The sequence below is a fragment of the Galeopterus variegatus genome, unplaced genomic scaffold (assembly GCF_000696425.1).
Source record: "Galeopterus variegatus unplaced genomic scaffold, G_variegatus-3.0.2 Scaffold296, whole genome shotgun sequence".
Taxonomy (NCBI): Eukaryota; Metazoa; Chordata; class Mammalia; order Dermoptera; family Cynocephalidae; genus Galeopterus; species Galeopterus variegatus.
In genome coordinates this window covers 702281-718744 of record NW_007726407.1, presented here as the reverse complement: position 1 = coordinate 718744, position 16464 = coordinate 702281, and positions in this window count along the sequence as shown.

Genomic DNA, 16464 nt, shown 5'->3' with positions numbered 1-16464 from the left:
TCGCTGTTGAACACCACACTGCCATTCTTCTGTGCATCTTTCCATCCCGACCCACTGCAGGACAGGGGTGGTGTCTCGCTCTCATTTGTGTCCTCACTGCCTGGCACATAGTAGGTACTCAATACAGTTTATGACTCTTATTAAAATGTGTTAAGTAGACTTTAGGTCTTAAAACCTGGCCAGGTTCCCATTGGTCCGAATGATGCCTGCACCGACCCTTTTGCTAGAAGGAGAGGCAATAAGTTAAGTGCCTTCTCCAGCTTCTCAGATCCCAAATTAATATTCCCAGATTTTCTATGCTAGAATACATTGAAACCTCTCCCTCAATTCTGACCTACCTGGCCAGGGAACAAGAATGTGCGATGTCATTCACTCACAAAGAAGACTGCATGGCTGGCAATTTGATTTAATTATTTCTGGAGCTTGTTCAGCCTGTTCTTATCTGCCTAGGAAGAAAAAAGGACTCTAGTAAAGTTTTTAGCCACTTTTGAATAGTCCTATCCCAGAAGAAAGCAAGGAATCTCCCCCCCCCCATTTTAAGCCTGGCAATCACCCCTACAAAAGAGTTTTATTTCACAAGAAGAATGTTAAGTCTTGTAGACAAAGTTTTTTGTTTCTTCTTGTTAGTAGAAATTTCTAGTGTTGCCTCAGTCACCCTCAATGATATGCATAATAGCAATAGATTTTTTTTTCAGCATTTCTCGACCTCGGCACTATTGGCATTTGGGGCTGGATAATTGTTTGTGTGTGAGGCTGCCCCGTGCATTGTAGGATGTTTAGCAGCATCCCTGGCCTCTACCCTCAGTGCCAGTAGCACCTGTCCACCCACACACACACTGTGACAATCAAAAATGTCTCTAGACATGGGCAAATATTGTTGGGGGGATGGCACGAAATAATCCCCAGTTGAGAACCACTGAAACACATGATAATACATGGAAATAAATACCTACAACACACATTGTCACGCACTCACCTATATGGCCTTGGCAAATTCTGCTTGGTTTTCATTTATTATATGAAGTCACTGTTTTAGAAGTACTTTTCCAGTTTAGGAGTGTGATGTGGTGCGGTGTGGTGCCACGGTGCATGTATGTGTGAAGCCACACCTGAATGAAAAACACGGCCTCCCTGGAAAGGTGACCATGCAAACTTTCCTTTTCAGGGAGGAAGCACCACCAGAGACCAGTCAGGAGCCCTGTAGGTCACCTGCTCCATAGCTACATGAGCTGGCAGTAAGGGAATGATTCAGTATTTGCTCTTTCCTGTTTCACCTGTTTTGGCTTTGAGCATCCTTTTCCATTACCAAATTTGGGGACGCATCAGATGGGAGAGATTGAGCCTCCTGGAAAGTGAAGCTCTTACCTGCTGCCTCACATATGACTAACATGCTTACCTGGAAGGAACAGAGCTACTGTTTTTGATTGCTCAGTGCATGCCAGACACTATCCTAAACCTTTACCACGTCATTTCTTTTGGTCCTTATCCTAATTCTACCATGTAGCTACCATTCCTGTCACAGTTTGACACATGAGGAACGGGGCGCAGGACATTGAGCACACACAGTTGTTAGATGGCAGTGTTCACTCTTAACCACTATGCTGTGTCACCTTCCAAAGAACATGTGAATTTGTTTATCATGACCCACAAATGACTACATTATGAAATATTGATATGACTTTTACATTTTTTATATCCACTGCTGGTTGAAGTCAACAGGGGCGGGAGGAGGCGAGGATGTACTTCAAGTTCTAGTAGAGGCAACCAGAAACACGGTTGGCATGTATGTGACACACGCATGCATTCTGGCTGTATTTCTGTAGTAATTAAATAGAAGTAATTAGTTTTCTTCTATTTCGAATAACAGATTAGGCCTTAAAATGTTGTGTGCCTGGCTAGATTATTTCTCCCCAAGTTTAAATTCTCAAAGGAGTGAGTGATTCATCCTAAGGTTAAGAGAAGGCTCTGGATCTTTCATGAATTACTCCCTCTACCCTCCACCCCCCCACTGTTGTTGAAGTGTGATCACAGGCCAACTCTGATTAGAAGCTTTGAGAAATGAGACATTTCACAGAGGGTGTGTGGGACATTCTCAGGAAGTCCCAGTGGTTTTCCATTGCTCTTCCCTAAGTGAAAAATGTTCCTGGGTTTCCCACCCACACAGTTTGGTAGCCTGTACCACATGAGAGTATAAACCCATCCTGTCACCTGTCATTTCTCTTACTTAGTGTGGTTGTTAAGTATTTTTGGCAAAAGGCACAACTCTACTTTTTGGGGTCTGCGAGAGGAGGTTTCTGGAGAGGAGAGGGAGGCCGGCCCTTCCAGGATTCTCAGCACACGCCCGAGGCTCTGCACATTTCCCTGGCCTCCTCAGACCCGTGGGCTGCAGCACTGTCCCCTGCCCCCGGGCACAGCTCAGGGGGCAGAGATGCTCAAGGCGGAGAGTGGACGGTGAGGGGAGGGGAGTCCCACACACAGGACATCCAGGGACCTCGTCCTCAGGTTGCTTGAAGAAACCCTGCAGCTCTTGTGACAGGCCTGTGCCCTGGTTGGAATCACCGCATTAGCCAGACTGACATGAGAGGCTGGGGTCCAAGCCTGGGACTCTCAGTGAATGAGGGATGCAGAAAACTCAAAGATTAGGAGTTCCAGTATGTGAACACTGTGTAGGGGTGGTGGGGGTGGCAGAAGTGTCCTCGGTGTTTGGACGGCCTTCCACGTCCCAGCCCTCCCCTGCGGGGGCGGTTTTCTCTGCGGGGAGCAGCCTTCCGTGTCTGGCAGATTTGTGGTGGGGGTGGCAGAAGTGTCCTCGGTGTTTGGACGGCCTTCCACGTCCCAGCCCTCCCCTGCAGGGCCGGTTTTCTCTGCGGGGAGCAGCCTTCCGTGTCTGGCAGATTTGTGAGCTCAGCATCCAGGAGCCCAGGCAGCACTGTTTCTTCTTTGTGGATATGGTTGATCCCTCCTCGGTTCTCTTCAGAATTTAGCAAACACTTTTTGGGTGAATGGATAATTCCATACTGGGATCAGTACTTTTTTATTATAACCAATGATCATAGTAAGAAAAATCGGACATTACTGAAGTGCATAAGCCATTCAGTTTTGAGTATTTATCCATCCTTCATTCATTCCACAGATATCAGTCGCACACCTACTTGGTGCCGGCGATTGTTCCAGCAGCTGAGAATACAGGAGAGAACAGCATGGACAGAGCTTCAGTCCTCACAAACCTGACGTTCAAGTAGGGCAAGGCAGATGTAAACGAATAGCAAAAGTACTGTGAGATAATAATGCACCATGAAGAGATATAAAGCAGGGCAGGAGGGTTGTGCATGATGGGCGGTAGGGTGGGCACGGTACTATTTGAGCCAGGCTTGGCAGGGAACATCTGAGTAGAGGCCTGAGTGTGGCGGGGGTGCCAGCCATAGAGATGCCTGGGGGAAGTGGGTCCAGGACAAGGGCATGGCAAGTGCAAAGGCCCTGGAGTGAGAATGAGCTTGGTGTGTTTGAGAAATAGAAAGGACAGTTTTAGGAGATGAAGCCAGACTGGTAGCAGGAGCCAAATCATGCAAAGTTTGATTGGCTATGAAAAAGACTTTGAATTTTATTCTAAGTGAGATGTGAAGCCATTGAGCAGAAAAGTGACATGGTGAGATCTATATTTGTAAGAGTCACTCTCAGAGCATTTTCGTCATCCTTTATTCAACCAGCATTCATCAAGCACCAACTAGTGCTAGGCACTGCCCTAGATACTGATGCATGGCAGATAGAAGGACACAGTACGTGCCTTCAAGAAACTTGCAGTCTGGTATGCAAACCACTAGAGCTCTGGGTTAGTGTCGTGGTGGTCAGCATGGTGGAGGGCTGCTGAGCCAGGATGAAGGGACCCAAGACAAGGGCACAAGAGATTTTCCAGATGAGGCCATTGCTGATGATGTTTCTAATCTGTGTTACAAAATCAGGGGTGCACATTGCTATGGGAATATACAACAGAGAGACCTAACTCAGTCTGGGGGAGTTGAGGGAAAGATCTTTGAGGAAAGGATTTTTAGATTTTTAGGCTGAGTTTTGAAGGATGAGCAGTAGCTGGGCAGGCAAAGAGGTGGGGTAGAATCCAAGTGAGGGCCCAGCATTGGCATAGGCCTGGGGCAGGGAGCTTGAGAGCCCGGATGGGAGAGATGGCATGATGATAGATGGAGCTGGGTTGGTTGGTAGAGCCTGAGTGTGCAGGCCTTGAGGCCATGGTCAGGGCTTGAGTCATCGCTCTGAGAGCAGTGAAAGTCACCAAAGCATTTGAAACAGAGGAGGGACATGATTAGATTTGCATTTTAGAAAGATCAGTCTGCAGAGTGGAGAATGTTTTGCAAGAGAGCAAAGACAGGGGAAAGAGAACAGTTAGAAGCTTTGCCAAAGCCTAGACAAGAGTGGACATTGTGGGGATGGGGCAGAGTGGTGGATCTGAGCCATGTGTAGGAGGAGGGAAAAGAAGAGTGGACAAACGATGGGACATGGAGGGCTGGGGAGAAAGATGAACCGTTGACAGCGGTCATGGGGCTGTTTTGGAAATGATGGTGTCAGGGCTGTTGATTGGGATGAGTAACATAATGTGGAAGAAGAAGTGTGATGGCAGTGAAAGCTGATGAGTTCATTTGGGGCCACTTTAAGACAGCTGCGAGGACATGGCCAGCAGGCAGTGGGATATCTGGGTAGGAGACTCCAAGAGAAGTGTGAAGTAGGGACACCCCCTTGGGAGCACTAGTGGGTAGGTTAATAAGGTCATGGGAATGGATGGGATTGCTGAAGACCACCAGTATTTAAGGACCACCTAAGGACTCTGAGCAGCTGCTCTTGTCTGGGCATTGGCTGTGGGCATGTGGAGACTGCTGGAGCAGGGCAGGCACCTGCTGGCAGGAGGGCCTTGGATGGGTGGCCTCCAACATGACAAATGAGCTTAGGGCTGTGCCTGACAAGTACTTCCAAACCCCTTTACATGTTCGTTGTTTGGAGGCTTTTGCAGGTGGATAATCAGTATTGTCTTCTGTTTGTTACTTCAGGATTAGAATGAGTATTTGAGATCGTTCTCTTCTCTTGCTTTATGCCCATGCTAAACGAGGAGCGACAAAAGGACAGGTGGATAATCAGTATTGTCTTCTGTTTGTTACTTCAGGATTAGAATGAGTATTTGAGAACGTTCTCTTCTCTTGCTTTATGCCCATGCTAAACGAGGAGCGACAAAAGGAGATGTGCCTTATTTTTCTTTCATACTTGAGCTGCAGCTTTTCCACAAATTCACATTAGAAAAATTTCATGTGGCTTTAAAAGGCTTACTGTACTCTTACTTAATATAGGTTTATTTTCCCATTGGGGTTGTTTGTACTTTTTGGCCATTGTGAGTAATGATACTCTGAGTATTGGCATACAATTATCTGTTGAGTCCCTGCTTTCATTTCTTTTAGGTATATACCTAGAAGTGTAATTGCTGGACCACACAGTATAGGTACATGCAGAAAAGACTCTATCTTCCCCAGGCAGCTTTCTGAGCCTTGGGGGACTGGTTCACAATGAATCCTAGGCTTTTGGTGTCCCATGCTGCCTATGTGTAAGGAATAAGCCCACTTTATGTTACTTCTTGTGTGAGAGGTGTTCTGTCTCTCCAGACCAGACAAGTCGATAACCAGCTCACAATGAAGCTGCTTCACAATGTATACTTGTTCTCTCTTCCCTCAGCTTCTTTAAAAGACATAAAATTATATGAAGTAACAATTTTAACACTGTATTGTTGGGTTTGCAACATTTGTAGATGTAATATGTATAACAATAATACCATAAAGAAAGGGAGGAAAAATAGAGCTATATAGTAGTGATGTTTCTACATCTCATCGTATAACTTCGTATAATGTATGCTATACGAAGTTATTACGACATTCCCACCAGCAATGCACGAGGGTTCCAATTTCTCCCCAGCCTTGTCAGCACTTGCTGTTTTCTGGTAGATAATAGCCATCCTAATGGATGTAAAGTGATTTTTCCTACTTGTTTACTTCCAAAAATTCTGGCCCTCTTCTGAGCACATATTGGGTAGTTATCTAGTTGTATTTATTTAAAAATTGACAGATTGAAAGCACGAGTTTCACTTTTGTTCACTGAGGAAGAGCATAAAAAGGTCACTTTGTGACCTCCCACCCCAGTAGCAAAAGTGATGCCAAGCCCTCCTTATTGAAATGCACATCCATAACCTGTGAAAATGATGGGAAAATAGGCCTTTTTACAAGTCAGAGATGTTGCAATCAAAAGTGAAGGCATACTCTTTGTTTTTAAATATTGTTCTGTGATCACTGTATTAATATTCATATAACTCTTGAAAGGAGATTGTCATTTGGTATTAAAGCCATTACGGTTGTCACTGGGTTTCAAAGCATTGCTGCAGAGATTAAATTGCCCGTGCTCTTCCGATGCTCTTCAGATTAACTGCATTCAGGTATGAGTTCCATCATTCATCTGCACGCCTGTGCTGCTGAAACCCAGAGGTGGAAGTTAGAAGTACAGCAGTCAGGAGAGAAAGCTTTGAAAGGAGCTTCTGGAATTCAGAGTTTGAGGAGTTGCATTTTATGTGCACTTTATGGAGATATTGTCACTGGGTTTAGAATACAACCACCAGAAAACAGTCTCTTGCTGTCAAATGAATGCTACCAAACAATTTATTGAGACTTGACATTGAGGAGAGGCTGCACTGTTTTCAAAGTGGGTAGCTTATGTTTCTTGACATTTTATCCCAGTGACTTTTACTTTAACAAAAGTCAGTGGGTGCTATGGGAATAAATCAGTCTTTGGCAAAGCTAAAAACCTCCTGTTCTCTCCCACATCTTGGAGAAAGCTCTCTGTCCAAGTGTCAGGAACCACAGGATCCAAAGCAGTTGAGCCAGAAGGGGTTGATTTCTTTAGCGTGATCTGAATCTTGATGGACAGACAAGTGTCTCTAGCAAATTTTTTTTTAAAAAGTTAAAAACCAATTAATCAGTAAATTGGGAGTGATGTGAGCCAGTATATCCTCTACCAGTATGAGTCAGGTGAGGCAGAAAAGGTTAATATCTGGACTTATGGGTACCCTGATTTGGTAGCTATGCAGCCCCTACACTAATCCATATAGTAACATTTTCTGCTTTTGAATTCAAAGGAATGTTTTTATTTCAGAGAATTGAAAGTAGACCTAAATTGGATCTTGATGAAAATGTGCTAATATGGGGACGTCTTTTAAGTTGTCATTTTAGAAGAGGAGTTTTGATGATATCCTCTTTGCTGGTGTGAATAGAAGAGAAATTTAGTAGCAAAATCTCTTTAATTTCAAAGTCTGTTTTGTGTGGATGGGGAAAACAAGCAATTTTTAACTGAAAAATGACAAGTTGGTTGAGGATATGCATTTTTCTTAAACTTTTAAAAAATTTATTAAGAATGGTTTAACCAAAAATACAAGAGTATCTAATTCAGATTTTAAGGATCTTGCCAAATTTAGGCCACATTATGTTTATAGGATAAGATAGACTTGAGACTTGTTTGTGGGAAGGATTCAGTTTACAAATGGACTGGCCCTATGGGCCGCCAAAGCCCAGAGAAAAGCTTAACCGAAGGCTTTTAAGTATAGTGACATGACTTTAAATTCTGTTCAACATTTAGAAAACAGACATTTCCAAAGAGTCAAGCTAAATTTTATAAACCATACCCTTGGAATTGATAGTGATAGTGAATGTTGAAATAATCACTTTCTATAGTGTTCAAGTCTAGTAATACTGTTTTATCAAATTAATTGTTTATAACTTCATAATTTTTTTAATCAGTATTTTAAAAGATTATTATATTGTATTTTTAAGCTCAGAAATAAAATTTTCTATTTGGGAAGATCTAGTTAGTTCTCTTTGCAGCAAGCTAAGCACACACAATATGTTGGGTTTTTTTTGTAGTCCTTAAATGAATCTTTGAAAGTTTGACTGAAGCAATCTGGGATATTTTGAAGGTGCCAGTAATATTTACACTAGAAGGTATAATTCTCTTGCTGCAAATTAAATCGAATGTTTGATTTGGCCTTACAGTAGCAAACTAATTCCTTTTGAATGTACATGGAAAATATCATTAGATCTACTTTGGGAGTACACCAATTCAGACCAACTGCTGCTTCTTTGGGAAAATAATGAAAAGACTAGTTGAAAAAAATTATCACCTTTTCCCCACCAAAAAAAACTGTTAGATGTCAAATAGCAGACATGAATATTGTGGTAATCACAGGCACCTTAAAGATCCCTTAGACCCACAAGTGAATGATACATTGTAGGATTGGCAGATCCATCTGTACTCCTAAATCAACTACCGTCAAGACTCCAGTGGACCTCTGGACTCTATAGCAGATGGTCATTGGTTTATAGTAAACCTTCTTTGATTATGTAGCATTACTAATTTTGTTCTCCACCTGAGGTTATTGCTTAACTCAGGCCCCGAGCATCCAGATCCAGGGCACTTTCCTTCCTATATAACAGTGATATCACTTTTAGGATAGTGCTGGAATGTCCTTAAAGCAGTACACTTAACGTGTGATCCTTACGCTCATTCATTGAGCTGTTTGCTCCTGGTCTGCAATGAGTTAAGGATCTTGCACTATCATATAAACACACTGTTTAGGTCATCTTTTTATCACAGCAACTTTCACAAGAAAGAAGCAAGTGCATTGATTTACATTCTGGGGCAAGCCCCTTATCTCGTTATGCACTGGCACTTCTCAATGTTCTCTCTCTGACTTTCAAGGATTTTCTCTAAACCTTAGAAAATTATGAGAACATGAGATTTTTGTAGGGTAGTATTTGTAAAGAGCAACCCTATATATCCCATACTTACAGATTATGTATTATTGTATTTAGTTATTATTCAGTTAACTTCCTTTTCATGAAAGATATTTTTCTGTTTCTATGTGGCATTGACTTGTACCCAAATCTGATTTCTAGGTAAGCAAATTATTAAATCGAGTAATATTGTTGTGCAATGTTTAATAATATTAATTGTTATCAATGAGTGTTTACAGAGGTACTGTGCCAAGTGCTTTACATGTATTAACATATTTTATCCTCACAACAATGCTTTGAGGTAAGAATTTTTATCATCTTTTTGAGATGAGAAAACTGAGGTTAAATAACCTGCCCAGTGTCAAACAGCTAGTCAGCAGTAAAGCAGTGATTTATTTATTTTTTATTAATAGCATTTTATTTCTTTTAGTTTGTATTAAACTTTAAAAAAAATTATCAATATACAATGTAATTGATTTTCATGTCCCTTTACCAATTCCTCTTTTTCCTCCCTTCCTACCCCCCCACCCCATCAACACCATATCTGTTCACTTGTCTTAACAAATGCAAGGAATTGTGGTGATTGTTGTGTCTTCTCCCCCCCAACCCCCATTTATTTGTTTGTGTATTTATTTATTTGTAAATCAGTGATTGAAATCCAGGTCTCTCTAGCTTCAAGGCCCTTGCTCTTAATCACTCAAAAGCCCATACTGGCCAGGCAAATAAACAGTGAAACAGATTCAGATTCTGGCAACATGGTGGGCACAGCTCCTTTAACTACAAATACAAAAATTAGTTAAACTATACTTTCAATAAATGTCATAGTATTTGAGATCAAAAGAAAGAAAAGGAAATCACCAGGTGGAGAAAGGAAGTGGAAGCTCACTGGAAAGCTTAAGAAAGTTAGGAAAGCTGCACTGTGGCTCTGGGAGCTACTGGATCTGGAAAGAGACCCTTGTATTAACTCCCAGGCATGCAGGAAGTGGATGTGGCTGGACCTGCTTAAGTAGGGAGCTAAACCTTGATCCCTATGTGGAGCTGAGCTCTTCAAGGGCCTGTCTCAAGAAGGGGATTTGAAACCCCATCCAACACACTTTTCATGCACTGATATACTGGTATGGGGTCCAAATCTACCCTAGGGATGCAGATGTCTGGGGAGATTTCCTAACAGAAGAGTCCTAAGCCTTTAGATGGATGAAGCACATTGACTTCTGTCAACTCTTTTAGCATTACCAAGAACAAATTCACAGCATGATATAACATATGGAAATTTCAGAACAAAGATGAAGAAAGCATTTTAAACATAACCAGAAGGGGGGGGAAGTAAACAACCAGAGGAATGGTGATATTGCCATCCTCTCCTTTGAAAATCAGTTCAGCTGGCAGCACACTCCTTTTTGGCAACAATGAAGACTAAAAGACATTGGAACAACATCTTCAAAAGATGAGAAAAAAAATCAACCCATAATTCTATACCCAGTTAAACTATCATTTAAGAGTGATAATGATATGGAATACACAGTGAGAGAAAAAGAAAAACACTAATAAAAAACAGTAATCTCAGAAACATTATATTGAATGAAAGAAGCCTGATGCAAACGAATATCTACTGTAAGATTCCATTTATGTGAAATTCAAGAAGTAGGCTAAATTAATGGATGGTGATAGGTATCTGAAGAGTGGGAGTGAGGATGAACAGAGAAGGGGTGTGAGAGAACCCTCTGATGTGACAGAAGTGTCATAAATCTTAATCTGGGTGGTATTTGCATGGGTGAATACATGTGCAAAGTTCATTGAGCCAAATGCTTTGGATGCATGCACATTACATACCTCACTATATGTATTTTAAACCCCTTCCCCCAAAAGAATTTTTTTTAAAAAAAGAGGGAAGCTTTAATAAAGATATTTTGTTTGCTTTTTATAACTACTCACTAAAGAATTGCTGAAAATGTATTTACATAAGAATCAGATAGAGCCCAAGGTTTGGAGTGCATTTTAATAATGAACAGTGAGAAAAGAAAGTGTTAAATAAGCAGTTTCTTTAAACAAACATTTCTTTAAACAAACATTGACTGATAACAATAATAATGATGTTTGGGGGTGGGGGTTAAAAGCAAGATAGAATTCAAACCCTAGAGAACAATCATGGAAGGTGGTAGGAGGTAATTGGAGTTAAAGCATTTGAAGATCCTGTTTTATTCTGGACGAGGGCAGACATGTTGATTAGTTTTAACTTTAAGTCAATCTTAAAAATTTAAGTTGGTCACAAAAGCACTAGAAACAGATGAACTTTCATATCAATTGATTAGAAAACAAGACTAAGTTATTCAATGTAAAGTAAGCATGAAAGGAGAAAAACAGAAGATAGAAAAGATATGGTAAATAGCAAAAATAATGGAATAGGTCCAACTAAATTATAATTACATTACATTTATATTATGATAATATATCTGTATTAGTAGATAAATGTTTAACTTCTGTTAGAAGACAGAGATTCCACCATGCTACTTTATTCACTTTTTTTTTTTTTTCTTTTGATGGCTGGCCAGTATGGGTTTTGGAACTTGTGACCTTGTTGTTATAAGGCTGCACTCTAACCAACTGGGCTAACCAGCCAGACAAATTCTTTTTTGGGGGGGGAGGGGCGCAGTGTCAGGGGAGGCAGCTGGTCAGTGCAGGGATCTGAACCTGTGACCTTGGTATTAGAAGTCTGTGCTCTAACCAACTGAGCTAACCAGTTGTAAATACCACCAAGGCATTTATAAGAGATTCCCAAAACCAAATTACACAAAGCAAAGGAGTATAAAAGGATAAATGAGGAAGATACTTTAAAAAACGAGAGCTGATGTAACTACATTAATATGCAAAATAGACTTTAATGAAAAAACAATTTTTAGAAAAAATTCACCAGGAAGATATAAAAATCCTGAGCCTGAACCCTCAAAATAAATAAAGCAAAATTTAATAGAATGACAAGGAGAAATAGACAAATCGATAATGACAATGGGAGATTTTAACACACATCCCTCAGAAAATGATACCTTAAGCAGACAAAAATGACCAAAGTTGTGGAAAATTTGAACAACGCTATTAATGAACTTGACCTTTGACTATAAAAAGACCCTTGCCCCAGCAGTTAGGCAATATACATTTCAACCACAACAGCACTTACAAAAATTGAATATGTATCAGGCCACAGAAGAAGTATCAGTAAAGGCCAAGCCAGGCAGAGTAAAAGACAACCAGGAGCCTTTATGCTTGAGAAAAATGGGGAAGAATGCACCTTCTTAGGGCAAAACCAAAATAAAACAAAAATGCTCTGCAGCCTACAGCCTCTGGTTTGAAACTTTTGAGTGACTGCGCTATGGAAACCATCCAAGCCAAGCATCTGCTGTGGCCTTTCTATCTCATTGCCCACTCCCTCTGGCATTTTGATCACTCCCAGAAAGCTATGTTCAAAGAAGGGAAAGGCATTATCAGCAGATATGGCCCCCCATCAGTCATCTTTGGAGGTATAAGCATTTGTCATTTGGGGGAAACAGGGCAGCAGAGGGCAGGGGCAGAGCAGGAGAAAGAGCCTAGTGTCTAAAATTAAGTTTATGGATTCTGTGATGAATTTGGGATTATTTGTCACCCTAGTCCTCAGAAGTTCACCTCTAGGAGAGGGTTATGAGGTCTTTCTCTGAAGAGGTTGAAGAACTGAGCAAATAATAGTCTTTCTGGATGCCGTGAAGACCTTATTTATGTATCGATCACATTTAATAAGTGCCTGTACTTTGTCGTAGCTGAAGGAGCTAATGACCCTGAGAAGACTTGAACATAGATTCTCTTGGTGGAGTTAGGGAAGTGCTGGATTCATCGAGAAGGTTATAGGTGTTTTACTTAGACATCAGCTTGTCTCGCCTTTTTCCATGGTTTTTGAGTAATATTGTTTACTATCATGGTTACAATATTCTAGATTTGGTGTATATCCTCCAAATTTGTTAATCTATAGCATTTTTAACCCCTTGTAAATGGTTCATGTTAGCCTCTCATTTTGTTAGATTTTAGAGTCTCTTCTGTATCTTTTGCTGACCTAGAAATTCTACAGGCAGCTCCATTTTTAGGCTGATGAAACGCAGCGATCCCTGAAGCGATCTGGCAATCTCCCACAGGTAACCTCCTTCAAGCTTGAAATGATTCCATTTATTACCATGAATCCCTGCCCTTGAGAACATTTTAGCTGAATGCTTGCTAATTCCTTTCTCTGCTCTGCCTTTGCACAGTGGATATCAGTCCACCTCCTAAAATCTTTCTTAACTTTCCTAAGTTAAGGCTTTGATCACCATATTATGTATCCCAGGGGTGTTTTTCTGTTGACACAAAAGGAATAAAACAACCTGTCACGGTTAATCTTACAGTATAATTGAACGGCTAAAGCAACTGCTGAGGGTGAGTATCATCAGTATCTCTAAGGAGTAAATAATTCACAGGTTTGTGTTCTTCTAGCGGTGCTAACTATTGGTCCCTTTACAACGAGTAATAAACTGCAGCTGTGCTTGGTCATAAATTCACTCTGGGCATCAGGATTCTTAACACAGTGGAAGCTGTCTTAGGCTGCATTTGTGTAAACTCTGACAGGCTGTCCACCCACAGACTGGTGTCTGTACCTAGCATCTGTCTGGCTTCCTAATCTGCCCCTAAGACTTCAGTTTTCAGTGTGTGGACTGAACAAGCATGCGAAGGCTGCGGCTTGTTCTTGCTGACCAAAGGAAACTTGGTTTTGTTTCAGATTTAGGTATATTTGAACTGATTGGATATTTCCCACTTAAAATAAAGTGGGACACATGTCATCACTGTAGTGACAGATTTCTCTTGGTTATGTTTGTATAATTGCTGTGCTTTAAGCATTCCTATGAAAGACTTCGTTCATTGCACGTGAGTCCCTAGTTGGAGAATTGGCTAAATGCTTTTCTGATTTAGGCTTCAGTAGCAATTCATATTGAGCTGTAAATATGAAAGTGGTTTTTTTTCTTTGTTTTTTCTACTTAACTGCTTTCTCATTTTGGGTTCATCAGTTTAGGGCTTAGATTAAAACAGGCACCTGAATGGTAAACAAAATTTGACAGATAAATAGATAGAATCCTCTTTATATAACTAGCTTATATAATTCTTATGAATAACACTTAAACTACGGAGTCCCTAGTTGGAGAATTGGCTAAATGCTTTTCTGATTTAGGCTTCAGTAGCAATTCATACTGAGCTGTAAATATGAAAGTGGGTTTTTTTTTCTTTGTTTTTTCTACTTAACTGCTTTCTCATTTTGGGTTCATCAGTTTAGGGCTTAGATTAAAACAGGCACCTGAATTGTAAACAAAATTTGACAGATAAGTGGATAGAATCCTCTTTATATAACTAGCTTATATAATTCTTATGAATAACACTTAAACTACAATAGATAAATGAGCAGAGGACATGACAGTTCCCTAAAGAGAAAATCAGATAGCCAGTATGTCTCTAAAAACCGTTCAACTCAGTAGTAGTCACAGAAATGTAAATTAAAACAACCACAAAGGATTGTTTCTCATCTTTAAAATTCTACTTTAGTAAGTTACTTATTTCTAGAAATTTTAATTTTGATGTATCTTGTTAAATTGATCAATTCTGATATGTATTGGCAAAGTGTTAGCTACATTGTTGTACCAGTTATACTCCCAAATATGCCAATATGTAAGAAGGGATGCCTGTCTCTCTGCATCCTTGTCTACACTGAGGTGATCCACTTTTAAACGTTGCCAATGATTGAGCACATTACTGCCCAACTATATGATATAATACTTTCAGGCATTAAGTGTATATTTATGGAGATTTTATATAACACAGAAAAGCTGCTTATGAAAAGGACGAATGACATTTTACATAGCCCCAACTCCACAGCTCACATAGTCAAGACGGGCATAAGGGAGAGTGAAGGGTGTGTGGTATCCAGCCCCACCAGGGTGGTAATCCACTCCTTTTATCCCCTCTTCATATGGTCTAAGGAAGGTTTAAAATCTGGGTGAAATGGCCCAGTGATATAGCATGTTTACTCCGATGAATTGGAAATAGTTGCACCAATATTATTAAAACGTATTTCCGTGGTTAAATCGTCCACTACTGTTGGGAAGAAATCTGGGCTGTCTCTAAGCAAAATGACTCTCCAGTGTTGAAATGTTCTTGTCTGCAGTGAGTCACTTGGTTTTGAATACTGAAGTTATGGGAATGTTGTCTTCTCAGGACACATGCAAGACATCAAAGTCATCTGTTTATATCTGCGATCAATTCTTAAGAAACTGTCTTGTGAAGACAGCTACTCTTTCTGCAGGTATCCTTAATACTGAATCAAAGTGAATAGAAAAAGCTCTCAAAGAAAGACTTATCTTTGGAGTCTGAGGACATCACTATAAGTGTGTTTTTTAACCTAAAAATATCTGCCATTCTTTGCTATTTTTAAAGTGTGTACCTTATTTGAGAGGCAGTAGCAAAATCTCACAATCAAAATAATTTTATTTTTAAGGTAGAAAAAAATTAGAAATGATGAAATGTTTTGACTGGTGCAGCACTGGAGCACTGATGAAGACTGTTCTTATGAGCACATCAGACAAGCCTATGTTGTACAATATTCAAGCTCCCTGCAAGTGCTGGGTGCTGATGGAAACTTCTGGAGTCTTTCTGTGTGATGATCCTTTCAGAATGGAGATATTAGAGATTTAGAGTCCTCATCATCAAAAGCCATGGATTTGATCACGAGTGAGCCAGTTGTACCTCTAGCTTCAAGTATGGAATATAGGGTGCCCAGCTTTCTGCAGGTATCCTTAATACTGAATCAAAGTGAATAGAAAAAGCTCTCAAAGAAAGACTTATCTTTGGAGTCTGAGGACATCACTATAAGTGTGTTTTTTAACCTAAAAATATCTGCCATTCTTTGCTATTTTTAAAGTGTGTACCTTATTTGAGAGGCAGTAGCAAAATCTCACAATCAAAATAATTTTATTTTTAAGGTAGAAAAAAATTAGAAATGATGAAATGTTTTGACTGGTGCAGCACTGGAGCACTGATGAAGGCTGTTCTTATGAGCACATCAGACAAGCCTATGTTGTACAATACTCAAGCTCCCTGCAAGTGCTGGGTGCTGATGGAAACTTCTAGAGTCTTTCTGTGTGATGATCCTTTCGGAATGGAGATATTAGAGATTTAGAGTCCTCATCATCAAAAACCATGGATTTGATCACGAGTGAGCCAGTTGTACCTCTAGCTTCAAGTATGGAACATAGGGTGCCCAATAATTGTATAAAGATGTTTTAGTGTAAAGAGAATGGTTGGGCTTTGGAATGTGATGCCCTGGGATCAAGTTTTGACTCTGATACTATGTACATGACCTTAATTTACTTAATGCCCCTGAATCTGTTTCTTCATCTGAAATGTGGGAAGAAAAACACTCATTCGTCAGAGTTGTGAGGATTAAAGATAATATTTGTAATATACAAGAATAAACATATCTTAGTTACCATTAATATGTCCATAGAATTTTTATTAACATTGTATAGTGTAGGTATTTGAATAAGTTGCTTTTTTTTTTTTGTCTTTTGTCTTTTTTCCGTGTCCGGCAACGGATTGCAACCCT